We start from the raw sequence: 6,000 nt of genomic DNA, 5'->3' as shown, positions 1-6,000 counted from the left end.
TGAAGTGCCACTAGCACATAAAGCATCTGGTCTCCCCAGTTAACTCTGGATCGATTTACTGTGAGGACTGAGTCCTAATGTTTTCAAATGTCCCTCCTTTTACCTGTTGAGAGGGGGTCTATCTATCCTACGTATTAGAGCCATAGGCTCAATGTTTTCAGATCATTAATTATGATCTATCCTGTCTGGACACCTTTATAGCATATGTGAGGAAATGCTGCACGCAAAGGCATAGCATCTTTAAGTGATTTCTCCAGCTTCTAAAGGACTTAAACCACCTATCTTGCAATGGTTAAATACGGCCAACCTGTTTCTAGGGATGCTAACATGCCTCAGAAAACTCCGCATGGCAAAGGCAATATAGAGAAATTTATTACAAAAGCGTCTGCAAATGCTGAAACATCTGCTCATGTGAATCAACCTTTATCCTTAAGTGACACAATGCAGGATGAACCACAAGCTGCAGCACAGACGGATCTCCCTTTATCAAGGGACTTTTTTCAGCAAACCCTTACCAATGCTCTGTCGCCTCTAGCACAGAATTTACAAGAAATTAAACAAGACCTACGCCATATTGGTCACCGTGTGGATAGTTTAGAGGACACCACAGCAGAACTCTGCAATCATTCCAGAGAAGTTGCCACTCATTTTCAAACATGTCAAGATCATCTGAACCAGATATACATCCAAATGGAGGACCAAGATAATCGTAATAGGCGCAATAATTTAAGAATCCGTGGCCTTCCTGAAACGTATACTGCAGAATCTCTACTTTCAACGGTGAAACAGATTGCCATATCTTTATTAGGAGACCACTACCCCCTCTCCATTGAAATTGAGAGAGCACACAGAGCACTAAGACCAAGACCTAACCCTAATGATCCCCCCAGGGACATTATTTGTAGATTTCTGGACTTCAGAGTCAAGGAAGATATGCTGGGGAAGGCTAGGGTATCCCCCTCTTGGTCTTTTGAAGATCACCAACTTGTGCTATTCCAAGACCTTGCCCCTATAACTCTGCACAAAAGGAAACAACTGAAACCTCTCACAGATTTGCTGCGAAATAGGAAAATATTATACCGCTGGATGTTCCCGTTTGGACTCTCTACCACGGTGGCGGGGAAAAGATTCTCTATCCGTCGATATGAGGACCTTACGGAACTTTTATCAGCACTGGGAGACCCCATGATCTCCATTGAAGATTGGTGCAGTGTCCAAAATCTACAGGCTTTTCCAGTAATACCAGCCCCGATCCCGTGGTCCACTGCACAAGCTGGCAGGCATGGGAAAAGTAATAAAAGAAAGAATGATCGGTTGTCCCCTAAACAACCCGATGAGGAGATAACATGAATATTTTCTAATATAAAAATTTTCTTATGATGTGGGAACTCTCATGTATCCTAAACTGGGACATCTACGTCCTTCTATTCTATATTCGATCTTTCATTAACCCTTACATAAACTGCCTAATATTCCTTCTTTTCTGTCTATAAAGTGAGCTGGAATGGATAACACTTCTACTGTTGTAGTTGCTATGCCAAATCTATTATCTTTTCTGAATACTCTAACCTCAAAATCACTCATGGTTCTTATAAACTAAGGTGATCCTGTCAGGATCTTTCTGTTTAATTTGAAAACCTTTGCGCTCCTGAAAACTCATGGGCGCTTTCCTTTGGTTTTTGTACCAATATAGGCATGTTTGCCTAGTTTCACTTTGTGATCTCGTTAACTTCTGTTGTTTCTTCCAGAATCAATGTGATCCCGAATCTGCTGTGTCCGTCTCGCCGTCTGAAATCCGCCGTTCTCTCCAGTTTAACGCTAAGTACTCACTTGTCCCCACAAACCCACAATGGTACTACACCTAATGTCTATAAATGTAAAGGGGCTAAATTCCCCCTACAAGCGCTCTGCACTGTGGAATGATGCGAATAAGACTAAGTGTGATATAGTGCTAGCTCAAGAAACTCATTTGCTGACCAAAGATGTTGGTAAGTGTTCAAATAGGCACTACCCGCATCTTTATTTTGCATCAGCAGAAGCTAAAAAAGCTGGGGTTCTTATAGGAGTTAGGCGTTCGGTCCAATTTAAAGCACATCAAACTATTATTGATCAGGCGGGACGATATATTATTCTCCTTTGCTCTATCAATCATGCTGAATACACCATAGCTAATGTCTATGTACCTAATTCTCACCAAATTTCTTTCCTTACGAGGTTCTTTAAGAAGTTGCTGAATTTTGCCAGGGGTTCCATCATTCTAGGAGGGGATTTTAACCTGCCCATTGATCCTTTGATGGATTGTTCCAAGAAAACGGGGGGTCATCGGCCTGCGTTGGGTAAGCTTCTCAAAACTACTCCCCTACATGATATATGGAGGTACCAACATGCGACAGAAAGGGATTATACCTTTATGTCCCAGGTTCATATCTCCCAATCTAGAATCGACTATTTCCTTATTTCCAAAGACCTTCTTCATAAAACCACTCACACAGCAATAGGTAATATCACATGGTCTGATCACGCTCCAATCCACCTACACATCTCAGATAATTATCCTAATCCTAACCCACCGCTTTGGCGCCTTAACTCATTTTTGCTGAGGGATGAGAATCGGCACCAAATATTCTCTAAAGCTTTGGACGAATATTTTGTTCTTAATGACACGCCAGATATTAGTGTCTCCACATTATGGTGCGCCCATAAAAGTTTCATGAGAGGCCTTTTCATTCAGACTGCGTCCAAACTTAAAAAGCAAAGAGATAAACGGATGCAAGATATTTTAGCTCAAATAGTGGAGGCAGAAATGCGATTTAAGGAGACACCTACAGATACACTATCAGCCCAAATCACAGACTTGCGCTTTCAATTACGCTCTCTCTTGCTTTGCAAATTTGAAAAGGCCCTAACCAGGTCAAAGGCAAAATGGTATCACTTAGGAGATAGAGCCGGAGCTATGCTAGCCCGCAGGCTGAAAAAAAGGGAAGTAGCCTCCCGTATAGACTCAATGAAGCAAAATAATGGAAAGATGACTACACACCCGATTGATATTGCGGATGCGTTTGCGGATTACTATAGTTCCCTTTATAATTTGAAAAATGACGATGGCACCCCACAACCTACCTCACATACCATACAGAATTTCTTAAAATCAGTATCTCTCCCAAGTATTGCCTCCCAAGATTTGGAATTACTCAATGCCCCCTTTTCAGAACGAGAAGTAGATATAGCTATTAAATCATTAAAACTGCACAAAGCTCCAGGCCCAGATGGCTTTTCGGGGGACTATTATAAATCCTTTAAAGTAAACCTGTTACCATACATTACGCGGCTTTTTAATACATTTCTGCTTCCGGGTGCTATACCCAAAGAGATGTTGTGTGCTATTATCACAACAATCCCTAAACCAGGGAAACCTCATGATACTCCAGCAAATTTCCGACCCATATCTTTATTAAATAATGACTTAAAATTATTCTCTAAACTACTGGCCCTAAGGTTACAGCCCCTTCTTCCTAAATTAGTGTCCACTGACCAAGTTGGTTTCATCCCTGGCCGCCAATGTAGGGATGGAACTCGTAGAGTAATTGATCTGCTCCAAATAGCGGATTCCTCCAGTGCACCCACAATATTTATATCGCTTGACGCTGAAAAAGCTTTCGATAGGGTGCACTGGGGGTTTCTGACGGAGGTGTTAAATCATTTTGGGTTCCGGGGACCTATTCTATCGGCTATCTTAAATCTATATTCTCTGCCATCAGCTCGAGTTTTAGCATCTGGCTTTTATTCCAAAAGCTTTGATATAACGAACGGTACCAGACAAGGCTGCCCGTTGTCACCGTTGGTTTTTGCACTAGTGATGGAGCCCCTGGCAGAAAGAATCCGCTTGGACCCAGGTATTTTAGGTATACATGTGGGTAATACATCACACAAAATAGGATTATACGCAGATGATGTCCTGTTATCACTTATGAACCCAGAGATATCTCTCCCAAACGTTATGGAAGTCTTAAATGAATATGCTCAAGCCTCCTTCTATAAACTTAATGTTACAAAATCGCATATTCTCCCATTTGCGATCCAAGAACCTCTCAAAAGGGAAATTCTGGCGAGGGCTCCATTTCAGTGGGCAGAGGATGGCATAGTTTACCTGGGCATACTATTAACACCTCGTATACAAAATTTGGTGAGAAGCAATCTCGACTCCCTGAGAAAAGAATTACTAACAGACTATGCCGAGTATTCTAAACTGTTTATGTCATGGCTGGCCAGAATTAATGCGGTCAAAATGATGATTCTTCCTAAGATCCTCTATAAACTTAGATGTATTCCTCTTATCATTCCACAAAAAATATTAAAAATATTGCAGTCGGACCTTATAAAATTTATATGGGGTAACAAAGCACCTAGGGTGGACCGTCGAGCCCTATACCCAAAACTGAGAGAAGGGGGCCTTGGAGTCCCAGACCTCATTCGTTATTATAAGGCGAACCTCATTGAGCAGACTAAAGAGTGGTGGGCGCCTTCCTCGCTACAGAGATGGCATGAATTAGAATCCACCTACACAAAACTGGGTTCTCTCCCAGGCTTTCTTGCCGCCCTTTCCCTAGAAGCGCCTAAATCTACACCCCCTCTCTTGACTATGCAAGCGGCAGTTTGGACCTGGTCCAATTATATAGAGAAAGGGTTGCTTTTCACACCTAAGAGATCTGAGATCCTACTGGTTGCGCTTACATATGGGGTCCCTGATCTCTCCTTAGATAAATGGGAGAAGGCAGGTATCACACGTCTGGATCAGTTGTATGAAGGTGATACTATGAAAACATTTGAGACCTTACATCAGAATTATGGTATACCTAACACTTGTTTTTATCAGTACCTACAAGTTAGGCATATGCTGCACAGAACGAGACTTCCCACTATTTCAATGAATGAAACGACCCCTTTTGGTAAATACTTTACTGGTACGACAGGTCAGGGGAAAGGCCTTGCTACTGCATATCATGCACTTGACCCTACTTTAGAAACAAAGCTTAACTTTATGGTGAAATGGGAAGAAGAATTTGAAAGCTCTTGGTCGGTCGGGGAGTGGAGGGATGCTTTCCACTGGACGATAGCTACTGCCAAATGTATTAATCACATTGAACAAAATAGGAAAATACAACTTAGATGGTACTTGACGCCGGCCCGCATAGCACACATGGATCCTGAATATAGTGCAAACTGCTGGAGGAATTGTGGGGAAAAGGGAAGCTTATCACATATGTGGTGGTCATGCCCTATTATTCTCCCTTTTTGGAGGAAGATTTTTGACCTTATCTCGACAGTGGCGGGCTTCCAGATCCCCCTCGACCCTCCATTAGCTGTGTTATCCATCGGAATAGGAGATTTACCTCACTCCCATAGACCGGTTATGATGGGCATTCTCTCAGCTGCAAGGAAGCTTATTGCAACCTCATGGAAGCTGCCCATTACTCCTCAGGTGCCTGATGTGATCTCACTAGTTAACCAGTATATGCAACATGAATATATATATGCAGATTCTTACTCTGAACGCTTAAGGGCTCACAAAAGATGGGAATTGTGGAGCTCATGCCCGTTTGCAGTTAAGATTCACTCTGTAGCTCTGTAGAGACTGATACTGTGGTATACATACATAGCGGGAGAGAGCGGTGGATGGAGGACGGTGGATGGATTACGGTATAGGGTAAGCATATATAGCGGTACACTAAAGTATAGAATAAAATATATCTTAGAAATGGATCACAAGTTCTGGATTCAATCTATTAGTCTTGTTCTTGAATTGACTATGTTACAATTTGTTGTATATGTCATCAATATGCTTAACATATATTAAGTGATAGTTGCTGGATTATACAAGTGACATTTATTAGCTGGTATTCTTTTGTTGGCTTAAATATGTAACATCACAATATAAATGTCAAAGTTGTACTTGCAAATCTTAACATTGTTCTGGCTTATGCAAATGACATATTTACTGTT

Source organism: Bufo bufo, chromosome 1 (genome assembly GCF_905171765.1).
Source record: "Bufo bufo chromosome 1, aBufBuf1.1, whole genome shotgun sequence".
Taxonomy (NCBI): domain Eukaryota; kingdom Metazoa; phylum Chordata; class Amphibia; order Anura; family Bufonidae; genus Bufo; species Bufo bufo.
The sequence above is the reverse complement of the archived record's forward strand: the minus strand, read 5'-3'. Positions refer to the sequence as shown.